This window comes from Pangasianodon hypophthalmus, chromosome 28 (assembly GCF_027358585.1).
Source record: "Pangasianodon hypophthalmus isolate fPanHyp1 chromosome 28, fPanHyp1.pri, whole genome shotgun sequence".
NCBI classification, from domain to species: domain Eukaryota; kingdom Metazoa; phylum Chordata; class Actinopteri; order Siluriformes; family Pangasiidae; genus Pangasianodon; species Pangasianodon hypophthalmus.
Window position 1 is genome coordinate 12,823,074 of NC_069737.1, and position 21,754 is coordinate 12,844,827.

General features: G+C 37.6%; 1 protein-coding gene across 1 annotated transcript in view; it reads left to right on the plus strand.

Moving 5' to 3' along the window:
- The first annotated feature begins 10,583 nt into the window (after window positions 1–10,583).
- Window positions 10,584–21,754, plus strand: part of ugt8 (UDP glycosyltransferase 8) — a 34,838-nt gene continuing 23,667 nt past the window's right edge. The window contains exon 1 of the mRNA XM_034301281.2: window positions 10,584–10,756. The gene's annotated coding sequence lies outside the window, so the exon portion shown is untranslated. The remainder of the gene's footprint in view (window positions 10,757–21,754) is intronic.

Consider the following 21,754-nt stretch of genomic DNA (forward strand, 5'->3'; position numbering starts at 1 on the left):
TTTGCCTACATCTCAAACCCAGTCAGGTTTTAATATCTTGGTGGGAACCAAATGTTCCCACAAGGATAGGAATATTAGACAGGTGTAAACATTGTATTAATTGCTTACATTAATAATTAGGAAGGTCCTCACAAAGATAGTAAGACAAATGTGTGTGTGTGTGTGTGAATGCATTTACCTAGAAAAGAGATGTGAGATCTAGTAAAAGAACAGATGGCACAGCAGTCAGCCTGAACAAGAAGTGAAAGATGAACGAGAAGTGAAAAAAATCTCAAGACAGACACACGCAACTCACACACACACACACACCTGTGCACACATACGCAACTTTAGAGACGTAAAAAGTTTTGCCCTGAAACTAACAACAAATCAGCAGTTTGTATATTTAGGTACCATTCACTGAACATGTACAAATATGGTGCTGAGCGAATGAGGCATGAAAAGAAGGGGGGAAAAAGAGTAGAAAGAGAAAGAAGGGATGGTTTTTTTCAAGACAGACAAAAAACAAGAAGTACATGATGAGAGAACAGTCCATGCACGCTTGCTCACTGTGTGCAGAGAGAGGAGAGAGAGAGAGGAGAATGAATCTTTAATTAAATCAAGTACCCCTGATGTGACTCAGGCGCCACTGAACATTTGCCGCAATGTGATAATAGCCCTTTGTGGTAAGTTGTGTGTTTGTCTTTGCTGTAACAAAACTCAAAACGCATAAAAATGCAAAATGGCCCCATTACAAGCAGAACCATTGTTTATTCACAATGAATCTGGGACGTTAAATGTGAACTCAAAGAAACAGAGATGTTCCTGTATAACAGGAAGACCATACAGGAAAGGACAACGTTTCGAAACACGTTAACACAATTTTAGAGAACTTTGTACACAATAATGTAGAAAACAGACTTTGTGATTCAAGTAACATACAGTTTGCTGATCAGTCACAAAACCATTACAAATGTTGTAGCATTTATCATTCCAACACTCATCGAGCCAAGGCCGTGCATCACCTTTAAATATACCACAGCCCTTTTAAATTCTTGATTGTGATTGGTCAGAAGGTTGATTGATTGATTACATTAATGTGCTCATTCTAATATGTTAACGTTTCTAACATGTTTAAAAATCGATCTGTTATTTCCCAAAGAAACATGTATACTCATTGATATAGTGACGTTTTCTGCAAAAAGACATTTATTTAACATTTTAGGAAGGAGTCTCCAGTGTCACTGCATTGTTACAGTCATATGTAAAGCTGTAACTTTAAGCTGGAGGACAGAGGAACAATATGATATAATATAAGTGATAACAGGAACTAGTTTCTTTCCACAACAATTAATGGATAAAAAAAAAGTATGATTTGTCATTCTTTAAGAAATACAAAATTTGTAATAGTTGGCAAATTGGTTTCATATAGAAGGAATACAACACTTAAAGATGTGCTGTTATTGGAAAACAATCAACTCCAGGGTGGTAACAGTAACTCTGTTTCATCACACCCCGTCACTGATTATTTTCCTATAACAGCACACCCCCAAGACTTTTAGCCATAGATCCTTACCCATAGACGTATATTATGTACGTTATATTGCACCAGGTTATACAGTAAACTGCATACTATTTATTCCACATCTGGTATACCGGCAAGATCATGTCAGTTAAATCCATCGTGGTTGTTTTCACAGTTAAAGTGACCCACATTGTGTTAACTTTGGATTGTTCTGTTCTGTCTTAAGTAAAGCCGTATCAGTTACTTATCAATAAAAATAGAGAAAAAAAAAACATTACAGTTAAATGTATCAGTTAATTAATAACAGACAGCCAATGACAATGAATAAAAGACTAGCAGGTAAACAAGCTAGTTAGCCAGTAGGTACTTAGCTAATAGATGTCTAGCTAGCTATGTTATGGGACTACTGGGAAGCCAGTAGTGCTAACATTAGTGAAAGTTAGTTAGTGAGCAGCTATCAACTTGCAATGACAAAGAATTCTTTCTCCTAATGATGACACACCCTGGGATCGTTTACTCACCCGGACGTGAAGAGCTGCTAGACGTCTGTGCTCTTAAAAGCTTCCAGGAACTCTCCAGAATAATGAGTGGTTGTGTATGGGATAAATAAATATATATCAGGATAACATTATAACATTATAAGATTTTAAGTGGAATCATTATTTCCCATAATGCAAGGGAAAGTACATAAAAATCACAGCCTGGTTTTACTGACTTTGCCAAGGTACAGATTCTCCTCCAACGTAAGGTGAGTAATTTTAGCCATCGTTTACCTATAATTATGTTCCCGCTGTGCAGCAAAGCCAGAAATTTGGCACCAAATATGGTGACTGCAACAGATAAACCATGTGACTAAAGCACTTGCATTGCATTGTGGGATGATGTATGCCATAAAGACAGCTTTGGCTACATACTTGGAAATTTGGCATGTGTATTATGTGATCCTTCACGTACTCTGTACTACATACAGTACAGATGTAGTAGTATGCTCAGCATAGATATACTCAGATATACTCAGCAGCTTTAGACGTCCATCGTTTGTCTTTGAGCATGATAATTAGAAATATTAACAGGGATTGTATCTGAAACCACACTGCACATAGTTCACTTCATAGTGTACTATTTTGAGAGGCCACCATTTTGCAGACATGTCTGAAAACACTGTAGAGACCAGCCAGAGAACTCAGAAATCTCACAATCCATTGCATCATGCAGTCGTACCTCATCTTGTGTTCTGATACTCTTTTTACACCAACTTCCCCTTATAACTTCGAAATGTGTATCAACTACGTCACATAGTGGCCTCTTATAGTACATTTTCCTACAATCTAAACAGTCAACTTCCTTTAAAGTAATTAGTTGTTTGGTAACTAGTTAGCATGCTAATGATTCCAGTACTCACTTTGCTAGCTAGGTACCAGAATAAAGTAATAACTATAGCTACAATTTTAAATGATTGCTCCTAAACAAGATATTCCCTGCGAATTAGCTGGGACGTTAGCTTTCTAATTAGCTTATTAGGTACCATGCTAACGGGGGCACGGTGGCTTAGTGGTTAGCGCTGTGTGTGTGGAGTTTGCATGTTCTTCCTGTGCTTCAGGGGTTTTCTCTGGGTACTCCAGTTTCCTCCCCCAGTCCAAAGACATGCTGTAGGCTGATTGGCATTTCCAAATTGTCCATAGTGTGTGAATGTGTGTGCAGTTGTGCCCTGTGGTGGGTTGGCACCTCGTCCAGGGTGTCCTCTGCCTTGTGGCCCGAGTTCCCTGGCATAGGCTCCGGGCTGTGTGTGACCCTGTGTAGGACAAACGGCACAGAAGATGGAAGGATGGATGGATGGATAGTACTATGCTAACTAATTACTAACAGGCTACATTAGGTGTTGGTGTTTTCTGACTTTCCATATTATGAAACATAATGTCTGTCAAATCTGCCAAGTATTTTTTTTTTTTTTATTATCCACCAGTGATGCTACAACTATAGCTCTAAAACATAACCTTTTTACAAATTGTGTTATAAAACAATGCAGGTATTCCTATATAAAAAATACTGGGACTAGTATGTACTTATGTAATATATATATAAAAAAAATTGAGTACACAAAGTTTTTTTCCTTGATGCTTTGGAAAACTTGCCTGATTAGTAAATAAAAAGTAAATAAAGAAATAAATAAAAGTAAAATATATTTCACTAACGGCGCTATTAGTTTTTATTTAACGTCTGTGATCACTTGGAAGTGTCAGTTTAAGCAGGTGTGATTCAATAGTGCTACAATGTCGCCCTCTGCTGGTGAAAGTCGCGACATTACAGTTCCTACAGTGCAGTTCACTACTTCTGCCACTAGATGTCGGTAAATGATTTCTTTACTGATCTGTAAAAAAAAAAAAAGCTAGCAGACATTTTGCAAAAGCCTATAAATTATTTATTATTATTATTATTATTATTATTATTATTATTATTATTATTATTTTACAGCCACACAAACACATTTATGGACCAGAGACCATTTTAATAGCACTTGCAGACTTCCAAACAGATTTGGAAACCCAGATTTTCACCTGGCATTTTCTTTTTTTCTCCTTTTTTGCATTTATTTACATTTACATTTATTCATTAATTTACATTTATTTACATCGAGTGACTTACAACTAAGGCAGAATGCAGTCCAAGGATAAAGCTCAGGAGTTTAGGGTTTCAAGGACTCATCTTGGATATTAACTAACAACTGAGATAATCTGATAATCGTAATTTGTTTAATTTAATTTAATGTTTTATATTATCATTATTTTATTGCTATTTTAAAAAATTATATTTCCCTTTCAATTTGTATTATATTATTTTTTGCCCAAAGAAAAGGAAAAAAAAAAAACAAAACGGTTGTACCATGGTTACCATAGTGTCAGTCCTAGCATTTTACTATCAGTTTAGTAAACATAGCAGTTACCACCTCAAAGTAGATTCTTTTCCAATAATGGCATGTCCTCAAGCCTTTTATTCCTCTTATACCACAGAATCACATCATACTAGTTTTGGAATTTGGAACACTCGCAAAACAAGTTACTGTAGTTCCTGTTATCACTTGCATTATAGCAGCTTTAAACAGTCGTTCCCTCTAAGAAGGACTTTTAAGAGCAAAAAAACACAGCTTGTCATGTGACCAAGAAATCAGAAAGCGCAAAGTCGTCTGTCCTGAAGACTTTCCTTTGTTAGAAACCTGAAAGTTACAGCTTCACTATTAAATAAGAAGCACTGAAACTGGAGACTCCTTCCAAAAATGGCTAAATAAAAGCCTCCTTACAGAAAACTTCACCATATCAACAATCACATGCATTTTTTTTATCTGTCTATGTGAAGTCTCTATTGTACAAGTCTTGTGTAATATGGACTAATAGAAGAAGTGTATCTAGAACTACTGTCAGAGCTGCTATTATAGAAAATTAATCAACATCCTTCTGACCAATCAGAATTGAGAATTCAGCAGTGTTGTGGTCTGATTGTCTCACTGCCCAAACCCAATTTCACAGTTTATCGCTTTTCACTTCCTTCTTTTTTGTTTTCTATTTCTCTCCTCATATGAATGCTAGATGCTACAGCACCTGCCCCCCACCACATACACACACACACACACTTGCTCTCTTACTTTCTCAATATCAGTTGGTGATTAAGTATTGATATCAGTCTCAAGTGGCCTAACTGATACTAGGTGTACAGGTGCAGTCTGCTAGATCTCTCTGTCTCTCTCTCTCTCTCTCTCTCTCACACACACACACACACACACACACACCTTTGTTAGATGATGCATTAGGTTCATATGACAATATATTTAGGCAATTATGTTACATTACATTACATTATTTAATTACATAATCATTTAAATTACATACTTAAATACCCTTCTCCTATATCCACACGGCGTATACTGTTACTGATCAACTAGACCTAGTCTCAAAACACACTAAACACAAACCACTACCAATAAATACCTTTGCACAATGAAAGACTGAATAAAAGACTGATTTGGCCAATAGAATTTTTTTGTAGTTACATTCTGTGAAATAAAGAAAAGCCGAAAGCTTATAGCCTACAACAAATACACACTAATGGATGTCTCTATACACATCCCGTCAGCATTGTTCTGGGTTTTCATGAGTTTATCATAATGACTAAGCACTATAGGTCCTTTATGAAGCCTTTATTAACAGTCCCAGAGCTCAGACATATGCACCGTCAGCTTAAGTAGACGGTTTAATTAGAGAACATGCACTACATCAACTGCAGTGCCTAAGGGACCTTTAAACAAATGTGTGTAATAGTAGTAGGGGAGGGAGAGAGAGAGAGAGTGAGTGAGTGTGTGTACAGGGTGGGATAATGTTTGACATCCACTTTCCTTGCATTTATCTTCTTTTATGATTTTTTTCACCTTCTTGGGATGAAGCATGTTAACCTACTGCACAGGCCAAGTGCTAAAGAAACTCTTTATGTGCACTTGCCGATGTATTTGTGTAGGTATTAGCTCTCACCAAAAGCCTGAAAAAACACACTACGGCAAACAAGATGTTATTAAGCCTTCACACACCAGCGCACACAAATAATCTAGTCGAACCAAGTTATATTACAGAATAGTGTGGATTATGATTAAATAAAGGCGCATAAATAAAGGTTCATTCTATGCAACCTCGCTGTGTGTGCGTGTTCTACATTGTGCAACCCACACAGACGTGCTTCACAGAAACACGAACCCCGCCAGTGGGGGAATATCATGAATGATTCAAACACAATCCTCATCTCTCTCTCCTTCTCACTCATTCACATACACACAAAATGACGCTCAAAGATTGCATTGTCCTTTGTCCATGGTTTTCTTTGAATGAATACATGTCTGTCAAAGAGTGTCATCCCTTAGTTTATTGAAAAAGCCTATAATTGGTACGTAAGTCTATAGTTATGTTTTAAAGGGTTTAAAGAACGTCCAGATTCCAGCACCTTATCTTGATCTTGCTGACACAGTTAGAAAAGCACAAGCCTCAGAGCTGCTGCCTCACGAACGCTTTTTACTGTTCCATTGACCTCCTCCCTGGTGCTTCACCTCCACGTAGCAGAGCCTATCCTCTATCAGTTCCAGGTACTCAGGCAATATGTAAAGGAATCACATAAGCCTTGGCCTATATTTAGCAGTCTACCTCTCCTGCAGTCATTCCTTCACTAGACTGCAGTGAAGAACACGTGTCCACTACCACCAGTTCCATCCAGAGGCACTAAAGTCCTCACTTGGTTAGACCTACATAGTGCATCAAGTGTTACATGGATCAGAGATTCTTCAATGTCATATGGTTTGGTCAGTGCCCCCTTCTGTGTGGCAGGCTTTTGCAAATAAAATGTTTGGTGAATTGCCTAACCATTTAATCTATAGCTGCTATTCTGATCTTCTCATCCTCAGAGCAAGAACATGTAAATCATGTATACCATGTCCTTTTTCCAAGTTTCTGGAGAACCTGTTCATCCAGTTGGAGGAGTGTGAATTACACCAGCCCTCAGTTAAGTTCCTGGGATACATCCTAGATACCCAGGGAGTGGAGATTAACAACACTAAAGAAACAGTAATCTCATTTGCAGATGTTTTGCAGAGGTTTGTGGGGGTTCATAAATTTTTAGGAGGTCTAGAAAAAGAGGATTCTGTTCAGTGGCCACCCCTCTCACATCATTATTGAAAGAAAAACCTAAGATGCTCAAATGCACTGAATCCCAAGCCTTTCAAAATCTCAAAGATGGTTTTAGCAGTGCCCCATTCTTCTTCACCCTGATCCATTGCTGCCCTGATCCATCGCTGATTCCTCCACAAGCACCACAAACTAAGTCCAGCAGAATTGTATTATGATATAGGGAGCACAGTACTACTATCAATAAAGGCAGGAGACCAACAAGACCAAAGCTGATGTTTTGTCAAGGCTCCATGATGGCCCCAAGAACATCAACCTGAACAAGCAATTCTTCTGCAATCCTGCATAGTAGCTCACATATCCTGGGAAATCATGCATGATATTAGTGCCCGAAATGATAAACCCACACCACCAGAATGTCCAGCTGTGAAGACTTTTGTTCCCAAAGGTATATGAGAACAGCTCATACAGTGGGTCCATACAAACAACCAGGAATCTGGTGAGTGACAAGATTTGGTGGCCGCAACTTAATGATGTAACAAGGCATGTAAAATCTCATCACATATGTGCTCAATCCAGAACATTCTGCCACTTACTCACAGGGTTACTAGAACCTCTGCCTGTACAACAGTGCCCCTGGTCACATATTTCCATTGATTTCATTATAGATCTGCCAGTATCAAAAGGTTTCACAACCATTCTGGTAATTATTGACTGTTTCTATGGTCTGTTACTTACTCCCACTATTCAAATTTCCCATGGCTATGGAAAACAGCTGTGATCTTTATCGAGATACTGTGGTATTTCCAAAGGCATGGTTTCAGATAGGGGAGTCCAGTTTACTTTGCATATTTGAAACACAACTAAACGTCAATGCGTATATGACCTCAACATACCATCTACAAATCAACAGCAAGGTGCAAAGATTTAATCAGGAAATTGGAAGATTTCTCAGATCATACTATAAGAACAATCAACAAGACTTGAGCCACTACCTGCCTTGATCCGAGCACACCTAAACCTTCCTCACTCATTCCTTTATGGGCTTCACTCTTTCCCATGCTTCCTGGGTTACCAACCTGCACTATAGTAGGGAGAGCCAGCCAATGTTCTGGCCATTGATGAATAGATAAGGAGTGAGCAGCCCTGGGAAGTGGCATATATCTAAATAAAAGAGCAAGGATGACAAAATATCCAAGCTGTTAGAAAGCGCAGACCCCAACCTCAGCTACACCTGGGTCAGTTGGTCACCCCACCCATCTCGGTATTAGCCTAGCCACTAACATGCTACTTCTGGGTTACTTGCTAGTGGTATGATATACATGGCATACATATGCATTGTGTATATGCGAAGTCTTGCCATTCCCAGTGTTTGTGTAAGAGTTTACTCTGACTGATATTTTCATGATTTGACCTTTGCCTTGCCTCTTTTGGATTTGCCCTCCTTTTAATGGTATCATGCCTCTCTGTGATTGACCCTTGGCTCAGTCAATAAAACTACCTTCACGTGGATCCTCTCTGTTACAGTTGTACTTTGCACTACTTTGTAAGTACTGTATTCACACCGGAAAAACTCAGTGAAGCGTAGTGTACAAGTAATACACAAATGACAAAATGCACACCATGCACATACACATACACATATTCACACATTTATTCACACAATCATTCACACATGGGTAGAACACAAGCAACTCCGCACAGACAGTAACCTGAGCTCAGGATTGAAATGGGGACCCTGAGGCAGAAGCGCTACCTGCTTTGGCACCATGCCGCCCAACAATTTTTCCAAATATATGAAAGTGATAATCTCAGGATCAGATGAGTATCATATATTAGCAAAGTGTTCTCTTTTTAATGGCCTGTAGGGAAGATTAGTACAGGTTTCAGCCAATCATATTAGTTCTAGGTATCTTTGATCATTTATTCAGAAAGAATTCTAGCAACCTGCGATAAGCATACGGTAAGTGATTACACTTTATCAGACTTTTGCAGTAAAATGTACATATAAATTCATATATGTAATTCTAGATCAGGTCTTTACATCCTGTCAAAGTAACATATTATAATGATGCTATGTGACAGACTTTAACCTTTACATTGCCAGATGTGGGGTTGTAAAGGAATCATTTTTACAACATTTCTAATCAAATTTAATGTGAATTTTTTACCACAAAGCAGAGAAAATATTCTATCAGTGTCACAATTCATTTTCACATAAATAAATGTAATGAATTTACAATTTACGAAGCATACTTTATATCAAAATGCCAGTTTTGTTTATGTCCCACACATGTGATTTTAATCTTTGGATGCAATTACTAAATGCATTGCACAAATGTTAAATAACAAATATTTTAATAAATATTGGTGTTGATCAGTCATTTAGTATGATTTTTTTTTCTGTAAATATGTCTGTCCCACATTTATATGTCCTGGCCAACTTTTTTCAACTGAACAACTTTAGTTTCCATGGAAACATATAGTATATTAGCAAAAGAGTACAGTTAGAAAAGGGTGAGCTAATATAAGGAAAGCTAAGATAGGGGGAAAAAAAGGTAGGCTAAATCCATCCATCCACCCATTTTCTGTACAGCTTATCCTACACAGGGTCGTGGGGAGCCTGGAGCCTATCCCAGGGGACTCGGGGTACAAGGTGGGGGACACCCTGGACACGGTGCTAACCCATCAAAGGGCACAATCACACACAAACACACACATTTAGGAGATGCCAATCAGCCTACAACACATGTTTGGATTCGAGGAGGAAACTGGAGTAGCTGGAGAAAACCCCTGAAGCACGGGGGTGAAAATACAAACTCCACACACACGCAGGGAGGAGGCGGGATTCGAACCCCCAGCCCTGGGGGGATATATTCATATTCAATATTATTATTAAAAATAAATAATATAGCAATTAATCATAAATAATAGAGCTTTAAAACTATTCGATGTTGCCTATGGGCCTATTTTCGATCTGTTGCGCTGAAGCTAAAGTAGTAGACCATGCTATATGTTAAATAATTTGTTAAATATATTTTATTTTATCTATATAATAATATTAATATATTGAGCCTGGTTAAGGGTTGAACATGCCAAGGGATGAGTGCATTCTTACTTAACTATTCATACACTCATTCAAAGACATGATGTCAGTTTACATAGGTTTCTACATGGACTACGCCTGTCCTTACACACCTGCTGCTATTATAATATTATAACCAAAAAAAAAAAAAAAAAAAGGAAAGGCTTGCTTTTGTCTTTCTATTGCTCCTGAACAAATCAGGGCGTGAACAAATCTCCTTCCCGTGCGCGAGCCTCGTCTCGTGGCCACGCCCTCATCACCTCAAAAAAAAAAAAAAAAAAAAAAAAAACCCGCCCCTCCACTCTCTTCGCCCCTCCTCTCCGCGTCCCCTCCCGCCGCGAGGTTGCGCGCGCTCCCACTTCCACCGACTTCACCGTCATTTCGACGTTGTGGAAAGTCCGCTCCTCGCGCTGGGCTCGTTCTCCTTTTCGACAGCAGTACTGGGGATTTAATTTCGCCAACCTCCGAGAGCCGGGACGGTGAATTTCGGAGCACCGGCTCACCTGCGCGCAGGTAAATTACAGCGCGAGGAGGAAGGGAAAGGAGAGGGGAGGGGGGAAGCGCGGAGGGGGGGGGGGGCAGAAAGCGGGGAGGGGGGAAGAGGGGAGGCGGGGGCGATGCTCCAAAACTGCAGGAAGTGACTAGCAGGTGGTTTTGTCACAAACTGTTTTTATTTTTATTAAAAAAAAAACTATATTTAAGCCGACTACAGTACACTATTTTTCTATTTGGGACGTCGCCACACGTCAGGTCGCTTTGTTAGTAGGGAAATTAGTTAACACTTTAAGTGACATTGCTCTTTTAACTCCAAAAAAACCAACCTAAACTAGTTTTTTAGACATTTTTGCAGTTTGTTTAACTCCATGTTCCGGTTCCAGGTGTGACTAACAGGTGCAGGGAAGAGAGAGAGAGAGAGAGAGAGAGAGAGAAACAAGAGTAAGAGATGAATGAGATCAGCTGAGTACAGGAGTGTTCATGTCTCTTCATGGCACGCCTTAGATATGACACACACACACACACACACACACACACACAGAGCCAGGGCCGGACGATATATCGAAAAGACTGAAATATCACGATATTCATATCGCTTCACAAGGGCTTGCGATAACGGAATGATTTTAATACTTCAGGAAGTTACGAAACGTTTTAGGGCGACGCAGAGGATGCTTTTTTTCCCTGAAAGAACATGACACATATACGTTTCTTATATCATTTCCAATTTTTAAATATATATATAAATATAATTTACACTGATTTGACACACTTATAGCATTATCGCGTTATTTACCAAGTTATCACCCATCAGATTTTTCTTCAGTATCGTACAGCCCTACTCACATCCTTTCCTAAAGGTACCAGACTGTACTTTTTCTTCTTGTTGGGCTGGAACATGGTAACCCTAACCCTAACCCTAACCCTAACACTCGAGTGTGTATCTTTATAGCTTTAAAAACAATATTGGACAGTTGGATAACTGATAACGCACCTCCCCAAGTTAAAGACGGTTCCATCTCAGCAGCAAGGAAAAGTACAGTTTGGTACCTTTGTTTCTGAGAATGAGACTTTATTTATTTATTTATTTATTTTGGGGTGATTCTGCATCAATATTTAACAACCGGTTCTCTTGTCCTTTGAAAAAAAAAAAAAAATATATATATATATATAGCATTATTATATTCTTTACAGCATTATAACTCCAGGTACAAATCTCCGGTATCCAAGTGACTTTATGCACTCAAGCAAGAGCGAGAACTTTTTTTACAATTTTAAATGATGTCCTAAATGAACTCTTACAGCTTCAGCTAACACATAAAGAGTCAGATTTACTCTCTTACGGTGTTAAAATAGGACGTTGAATTAAAGGCATATGTTTGTAACGCATATTATGGAGAAACTAAGAGATGAGGAACAGGGATGTTGGTAAGAAGGTTTTTTTTTTTGCCCCTTGATCCATGTGTCCATGTGTAATTCCCAGCCCTGGGACCTGCCGGCAGGTGCTATAGGATTTATATTACACCTGCTGTGTTGAGTCAACTCTAACAGTGTTGAATTAGCGCTTAGTATTCAGACTTCCCAATCTGATGTGTTTTTTTTTCCCACATGAACACCACTCTATAAATCTCGCACTGTCTGTTTCACTTCCTTACGAGTGTATTATTCAGTATTATTCAGGTATTCATCCCAGTACTTATCTAGGAGTTTAATTCAGCACTTCATGTCTTAATTCAGCAGTTCATTTTGATGTGTGAACGCTCTCACCTGCCTACATCAGTCGAATGCCTCAAGACGTATGTAGGATCTTTTTTTTTTTTTTTTTTTTTTTATACCGGAAGATGTATAACTTAGGAAATGATCACAGCACTTTTTTAATCAGTCATGCTGCCTTACTTTTCTGTGCCAAAAATTGTGAGTATGTGTGTGTGTGTGTATGTGTGTGTGTGTGTGTGTGTGCACGCACGCATGAGTGTGTGTGTGATGTGAAGAGCGACGAACAAAGCCTGTTTGGCAAGTCTGACGTTTATTGCACCTTGAGCCCTTTTGTTTTTGCTTGCGCTCTACCCTGTTCGCGAGTGTGTGTGTGCGCGTGCTTGCGCATGCGCACACACACTTTGGGGGCAGGGACAATTTCACGTGTGCACGTAGTCTTGTATACAACGATTCCTAGAAGACAACAGGTGCCTTAAAGTGCCACTGTCATGATCTCATGATGAGGAAATCTGAACTAGTTTTAATGTGAATGTTCACTGTAATGGAAAATATGTGTACATGTACAGAATATGCTACTTTTTTTTTTTTTAAAGAACAAATAACGTAACCTAGTACCTTCGAAAAACAAACTGTTTAGAGAAATCAGATAAAATTACACTATACATTCAAATCTACATTTTTTTTTTTTTTGAAAATTCACTATAATTCATTTCCACCTAGAAATGATGCGTTTAAAAGTCTTTGTTCAAGTTTTATTGTTTGTCTGTATATACTGTGATATTGGTTACCCTTTAGATCGCTATTATAAATATTGTATTTTATTTATTTATTTACCTGAAGTACAAATTCAGTGTTTGTTTGTCCATCAAATGTACAACACTGGTCCTTCAGGTTCAGTTATATATGGGATAAATTACACGGATATAGTTTTATGGAAATAGTCATGGACGCTTCAGTGGTCGTCATTTGTTAGCAACAAGCGAGGCAGCTAACTGTGATGAGTGATATTTATTTACCTCATCAAAACAGCCAACTGTATAGTCAATGCTCTAGATTTAACAAGTGAATACACAGGTATCTGTATGTCGATTGATCTGAAGCAAACACCAGTATACACAGCATAACTCATTTAAAAGTAAGAAGTGCTACTTTGTTTACTGTTCATGCTGTGAGCAGCCATGTTGATTTGATGTCACTTGCTGAACTCTGGGAGTTTTGTAGGACTTTTGAGTTTTCTTTGGATTTTCCTAGCCGAAGGTAGAAAAATATTGATTAATTACATTTGACAATCGATCCTCATATGTCTTTTGCTATGGTACCAAAACTTTGTATGTTGAAAAGCAATAGATCAGTTTGAAATTGGTAGGCAATATGACAAAAATATCATATCACGAAACTTGAAGCTGTTTCTGTGATGCATCAAATGTATCATGATATACAAGTTTGCTAACAAACTTTCAGCAAAACAGTATATAAAAAACTATGAAATGTTATGTTTAATGATACATTAATTTAAAATGTACATTCAATTTAACAGTGAAGAAGAGGGAAAGTACAAAATTGTAACATTATACATTTTAAAGGTTCAACACAAATATTATTCTAATCAGCTACTTCTAACCAGAGTTGGTATTCATTATAAAATTGCTAATGATACATGTGATATTTCAGAAAATTTTATCACTATATTTCATGGCAATATCAATATTATGTTGTCATATTGCGCGGCTTGAAATCTGAATATACGTTTATAAAGATAAGCTCTTTGTTATTTACCCAACCCATTTCTAGTCTGTAGTCCTCCATGGTCTTTCTCTACGTGTTTACTCTACCTTGGCCAGTACAAATATTGACCTTTGGATCAGTGTGAGACTCAGTAGAATAGCCAAGTCTATTGTTTATAGACACGCAGAAATTTAAATTTCTGTAATTTTGTTATTTACATATAAGTCGGACAACTGGCAGCTTGGTGATTGCGAAATACAAACCAAATCGTATAATACAGATGTTCTTTGTACTGGAATTTAATTGCTTAAATTGCATTTGTACTTATACTCATTCAGATCACTTCTTATAAATGTAAAAATGTGATCATTTTAGTAAAGTGTACAGTACAAGTTTGATGCTTGTGTAACTGTATCGAGTATCCATTATTTAGTGGCTGAAATTGTAAAAATTGTTCTAAGTGCACTTGAAGCAAAAAAGAAACATAAAGATTTAAATGTTAAAAATTCTTAATAATGAAGTTTAAACGCATTTGAATTTCTAGCATTGAGATATAGGCCTATTTCTTTGAAAATCTCACACTTATATTTATTTTTGTGTTGAATGAAACCTCTTGAAATTTAATGTAGTTTTATTTCAGTGTTCAGAGATTTACGTTTTCAAAAAGAATCTATGATCAGATTTTTGATCAGGTTTTTCTCAATGTTCAAAGCAAATTCAGATGTAATAATTCAGTAATAATTAGATTCAAGGCTCCAATGCCTATTCTTGGGTAGCCCACTTGCTTAACTTAATTATTATTAACTTAATAATTTTTTTCTGAAGTGAATTTTGCAAACTGAGTTTGACTGAATTACTGAATTTGAATTTTGCAGATTCAGTTTTACAGATTTACAGATTTACAGATGTACGAACTGAATAAATACCATTTAATGCTATTTAAAAATTACGATTAAGAATTCAATGCCACTGTTTTGGATTTATTGGATGAAATTTGACAAAATTTCAAAATCGTTCAAACAAGTTTGTCCTTCTTTAATTATATATTAAAAAGCGTATATTTATTTACAATAAAAATACTAATGGACTAAACAGTAGGTATGAGGCATTAAGAGATCACAGCAATTCAAATAAAGATCATCTATATATTATCATTTAAATGAAATCTGTGGCAGTGGATTGTGAAAAAAATAAAGAAAACGATGTGCAAATGGAGATGTATCAGGTGTTGAATGAAAAACCAGCAGCCAAATTGTCTCTAATCAGCCCTGCTGCTTTGAGTCAATGACTTTTTTTTTGTTTTAATGAAGAGTTTTGTTTGAGAAATAGAACTTAAGATATTTGCAGCTTGTTTTTGGTGGCATTTTGACAGTCGGTTTCTGATTACAAACTGAATTCCGAAGGCGAGTCAAATGAAAACATTAAAAGTGTGACATAAATTAGAATTGAATCGAATTTTGTTCTAGTTAAGCACTGGAAAGTTCGCGCTGAACGAAATGGAGATCATGTAGAAAAGCAATACAATTTTGTGACACCTATTTGCAATAAACAATAAGGTTTTCTTTAGACTGACCTTCATAATTAGGGTTAAGAATGAATACCAAAAGCTGTGTGAAAGAGGAAGTCATTTTTCCATACACAATGAAACGTAGCTAGAAAGGGGAACATCATACCTTCCTGCTATTGTAGGAATTAACGGACGGTTACAGTGTGAAAAAGCATGAATATAAATACCCTGGTGGCTAATCATCTAATTAATGTGTTTTAAAGATAGCGTTTTATATCAGTCATCATGGTTTTCATGCATGCGTGTGTGTGTAAAACACATGCAAACTTAATGAAAATGTGCAAGCTAATTTACTACCAGGGTTTGCGGAAGATTGCATTTTTCAAATGACGTTTTCAAATAATAAGTTTTCCAGATTTGTATGTTTGCCTTCTTGAATAACCGATTTATACCGTTCCTACCTAAAAATGCAAAATACAGGGCGGAATCAATGCCAATAGATGAATTTAGCATCCATAATGTGATTTACTAAACCAGAAAAGTGATTGTATGCGCAAATTAATACAACTGAAGGCCAAGTATTAAATTAGCTAATTATATTCACTTGCATTAATAGTGCGAAGATTTATCACGATTATGCTTTGGCATGTTAAACTGAACAAAAAAGTTTCTTAAAATGGTGACGGTATAATCTCAGCAAGGGATTGAAAATATCAAATTCACAAGCCAGCTGATGGGGAAAGTAAAATTTCTGCCCAGTCCCATGTTTTGTTTGCACGTAAACATAACTGACTAGGCAATAAAAAACAAAATGGTAGCTATCGTTAGCTCGACGAGTGCATTAATACCAAATAATGTGGTTTTCTGTTCTTGCGTTGCACATAAAAAGACATGATCAGAGTCTGGTTAGCGTCTTTTTTTTTTCTCACAACTTTTTTAATCATGAGGTGATTGTGTGTAGTAATCAGGAGAGGTATGTGACCGCTTTGCCATGGATTTTATTTTGCTCGGTTTCATCAGTGTTTCCATTTACTCACATGGTCCTGATTTTGAAAAGATTATCTATCATCCATGTATCAGATTAGTAAAAAATGCTGTACTACAAGCAGTACATGCAAAAATCTAATTTCCATAAAAATAAAAAAAAGAAGTTATGCACTAATTATTTGTAAATTACCCACAGCATGCCCACTTTTTCCCTTCACAATTGATCTCCTTGTACATGCAAATTAGCCCAGGTTATTTGGGTTCTTAGTGAATCAGGGTCACAGTTTCTGGGACAGCAAGACTACATTATAAGAACACTTAAAGTCTTGTTTGAGGAGATTGTTGTGCTCATGCTGTCAATTACAGTAACATGTACAGTACAATATGGTAGAATTCAGATAGAGGTTTGATTACAAATGGCGTTGTTTCTGCTTTAATGGTGCAGAAGTGTGAAATAATTGGAGGACCATCTTAAGGAAGAGACAGATATTTCACACTAGGAGCACCCGGGTATTATGCTTTGAATGAAATATGTAGCAGTGTTGAAAATGTGCAAAAAAAATAAAGCAAATGATTTGCAAATGGAGTTGTATCAGGTGTGTTTCCACTTGGAATGAAACCAGCAGTGATAAAGCACTGTGCATCAAACTAGGGATGTAACTCAATGCCACTGTATGATTTTTTTAAAATCTTTTTTTAAATGAAATATGAACTCTACCCCATTCTCCAGTGTTTCCAGGGGCAATACTGAAAAAAAAAAACCCAGACATAGAAATGGCAGCAGTGTTAAATATAGTGTTCTGGACAGATCCTTAACCTCAGCTCCATCACTCAGTTGTGAACAGTACTGATTTTAATCCTGCGTGAGCAGTTATTATTTTTGTTTATACCTACCAATGATATTTTCGGATGAATTTAATCATCCAGAACCGATTTCCTGAAGAAAGACAAGAAAATAAACATTTCCACCATTTCATGTTTAAGGAGAATACAGGAGAGTAGTAATACTATTACTAGCTGTGTAGTCAGGAACTGCTTGCTGGCAGTGGCAATCACGAAAACTGGTGATCCTGCAGTAATACTCAGCGAATAGCAGCATCTTTTCAATATAATCCTTTTACAAAACAGTTGCGTAGTGTCAGCATGGCCAACATTTACACATCACTATTAATATTATTTGTAAAGTGTTAGATTTGACACCTTTTAAATCTTCTCTTTTGGCAGAAAACCGAAAGTGAAATATTTCTTTGGCATCACTAATAAATATAGTTAACTGATGTTAACTGTATACTTGTCTAACGTTAGCTAAACTGAGCATATATTGATAGTTTTCAAAATAATGAACTCGAAATATTCTTAAATTACTTGACGGAAATTGAGGGCGCACCCTGAGTCTAGAGGATAACATATGAGATTGGGGGAAGGGGGCGGGGCTTCCATGTGGTGTCGGTTATCTCAAAACACCTGCACAAATCATAACAGATTAATATGGCAATCTCCTGTTTTACTGGTCGGAAAAAGACTGCTCTTTTGGTGGATTTTTGAGTGATAACTCATAGTAGCGTAATCCGATATTAAATTGCGAAGCGTAATGTGTTTAGAACATGTTACCAATCCAAATAATGCATTCATATTCAGATACATTCCTATATCAAATCGATTGCCTGTTGATATTGTGAACATATTAGTGTTTAGATGTTCTGAAATTTATTCACCCGTTCATCCTTGTAATCCGAACACCGCCTGTGTTGACAAATAGAGAATAGCTGTTCTGTCTATAATGTAAATAGTTCACATTCATTTAGTGGTTAATGTAGCATACAGTGAGGGATTCACAGCCAGCGAAGCCCTGAGCTGTTTGTAAAAAAAAAAAAAACACGTATAACAGACAAAGAGTCCTGCTGCATCTATTGTTGTCTGTCACTCAAGAGCCGAGGTAGAGAAAGCTGCTATGTTTTCATGACAAATTTCTTAATGGCGATCCTGGTATGAGAAAGTACTGTTGATTTAAATCACTTCCAGAGCATCAAGTAGGACGTTTCTCAATAGCAGGTCTCCCAGAAGACCTCGCATTCACACATCTTTAATATTTCCAACAATAACGACCCAGATCTGAGCAGCGATTAAGCCCAGGATGAGCCTAAAAGCTGCTAATGGAGCAGGTGTAATTGGATCCAAGGCAGGGCGTAAATGCTGTCTGGGAGGCCAGCTTTATTATGTTTTAAATAGCTGGAGAGCTAATGACACCGGAGAATGTCATTATGTGGCGTAAAGAGTCAACGCTATTCCCACGTCACCGAACAAGACGTTCTAAAGGGAACGCAATCAGTGTACGGATTTTCTCGGTTTGGGATTAAACCATAGGCATAAAAAAAATGAATGAATGAATGTGATCCATCCTTAAAATGTGAAACAATACTAAATAATCTAATAATAATACTATATTCGGACACAGCTCAAGGTGTTCACAAGGTATTATTAAAAGAAGACAGAAGGGTAAAATATCTAAACGAGAGAGCGATGTCACCACCTGTAGGTGTTGGCCCGCTCGGATGACTTCATTCTCCGATACTCGAGAGGAGAGAGGTGTGTACGGTAGCCTCGATTCCAGGTAATCGTATCATTTGGGAGTGTTGCTCCCATGAGTCAGCCATTAGTCCAAATGTAAATCAGCCATTCCTGAGTGAGGAGTGAAATAAACGAAGTCGAGGCATGATTCACCGCTGGGTTCAATTTCTCTCATTTGCTTAGAAAGTGACATGCTATGAAGCGTGAAATCGTGGCATATCTTCATCTGAAAAGTGTGGGTTAAGAAACTAGAAAATGAGTAAAAAAAAAAACGTTTTAAGTCACAATCACCAAGCTTTAAAAAAAGCCAACAAAACAAAGTAGTGAAGATGAAGTAGTCATGCAAAAAAATTTGGCTGCACCTGACTCTCTCTCTCTCTCTCTCTCTCTCTCTCTCTCTCTCTCTTATTCTCTCCCTCTCTCACTGTGTGTATGTGTGTGGATGTGGGTGTGTGTGCATTTGCCTATGTTCCGCTCTCATATGGTTAAATGGTTGAACAATAGTAGGACGCAATGCTATAACACACGACACGATATTCACATATTATTCCTCCCAACTGAAGCGACAAGCGCCTTCTGCATGTACGCCGCAATAGCGCTCGTATCATTTGTTTAAATAAATAGACGTTCTCCGCCGGGACGGCTGCTAGGTAACCCGACTCCAGTGTCAGAAACCCAAGCCGCGATGCGTGGCGCGGGTCGCCAAGGCAACAGTCAACAAGTCCGATCTGAAAACGAAAGGGTGTAACGGCAATAGGCTCATCTGAAACCCCGCAAGAAGAGTCCTGGACGAAGGAGAAATCGAGCCACAGAACTGACAGCTGCCCTCTGAAGGCCGCACAATCAGGACATTGTTTTACCTCAACAGGTGTGTAGTGGAGTTTAGGCGAAAGTAAATTGACTTATAATCAGTGTTCGTTATAAAGTACGGAACCTGAGGTGTCTGATTGTATTTTGGTAAAATCTAAAATGTCGTATAATGTTAAGATTGGGTTGGGCGATATGTAAGGAACAAAGCACTCGGGGTTGTTGTAGGAAATTACTGAAGGACGAGGTGATGTGATGCCGCATGACAGGAAGCGGAATTGCTGTTACCATCCAGACGTTGATTATTTTCCTGCAACAGGGAGTCCCTGTTACATGTTCTAACAGTTACAATTTTATATTAATTAAAGCACGACACGTCATACTTCTCATCCGTATACAGTTAGGTGTAACATTATAGAACGTCCCCCAGACGAAATCCTCAGGTCCTCAAGAAAACTTCACTGTTCCAAAACGCTGACACTGGAGACTCCTTCCATAAACGCTAAATAAACCTATACTCCATGTACTGTCCCTGTCTGTATTCATATTTGTATAGAATCATCATCTGTTCATTATGAATAATGTATTTGTATTCAGAGTTCAATGAGATTTTAATGTAACACCCTTCAAATGTAATTTATTTGACACCGAAGAGGATGGAAAATACGAACAAATTGGTAGAAAATTAACATTTTAACATCACAGAGGTGAACTTCCAGGTGTAAAGTTACTGACTGTAGCCCATCTGTTGCCATACAATTCATCAGCTCTCCTCTACCCTGTCCAACAAACAAGAAAAAAGGGACCACCACAGGACCACCGCTGACCATCTGTTAGTATTTGGGTGCTGGTCCATTTTAGCAGACATGGTAGTGTGTGTATGTGTGTGTGTGTGTGTGTATGGTGCTGGTGTGAATGTAGGGTACAAATGTAACGGCATGGTAGAATTTGAGTTTTTAAAACATTACATTTACCACCGCAGTGGACAAAACATAAATTCATTAAAATAGTAAAAGCTCCAGTGTGCTGCCCAAATTTTGGTTCGCCTTGAAACCGACTAGCCTAAAAGGTTGTAGCTAACATAAGGTAACAACTTATGACGAGCCAATTTGCTAGCTAAGTTATCGCATTATTGCAGATTAAGAGAAACAAACAAGTGTATAATCATGAAGTATGTTGTGTTTGTGCCATCAAAAGATAGTCAGTTGATTCGTTGGCCAACATTGCGGTTAGAAGCTGCGGTGTACTCTGCCTGTATCGCAAATATGTATTTTAGCTAGCGTGTTTATTTTTTTCTCAATGTGTTTTAGATGTTTTTACAGTTAGCTATGAATGAAAACTTGTACCACCTTATTAAACGCACCGATCTTATGGGTTTTCGAAGTCGCAGTAACTCACAGTTGCAATATAAATAGTCACAACTCTGAGATATTAACTTGCTGTTGCAAGACAAAAAGTCACAATTGCGTGATATCTTCCAATTATGAGGAGAAAAAAGTCATAATTGCGAGAGAAAACATATGTAATATTTTTTTCATACGTGGCAGAAACAAGCATCCATAGCTTCCGTTGTTTATTGATTTATTTCATTTATTGTTTACTGATCTTTTAAATGTGTAGGGTGATTCACTATCCTATGTTTAGTTACGTTTTAGTTTATTGTTCTTGCGTAGATGAGATTGTTCTAGAAACAAAGTTTGCGTTTG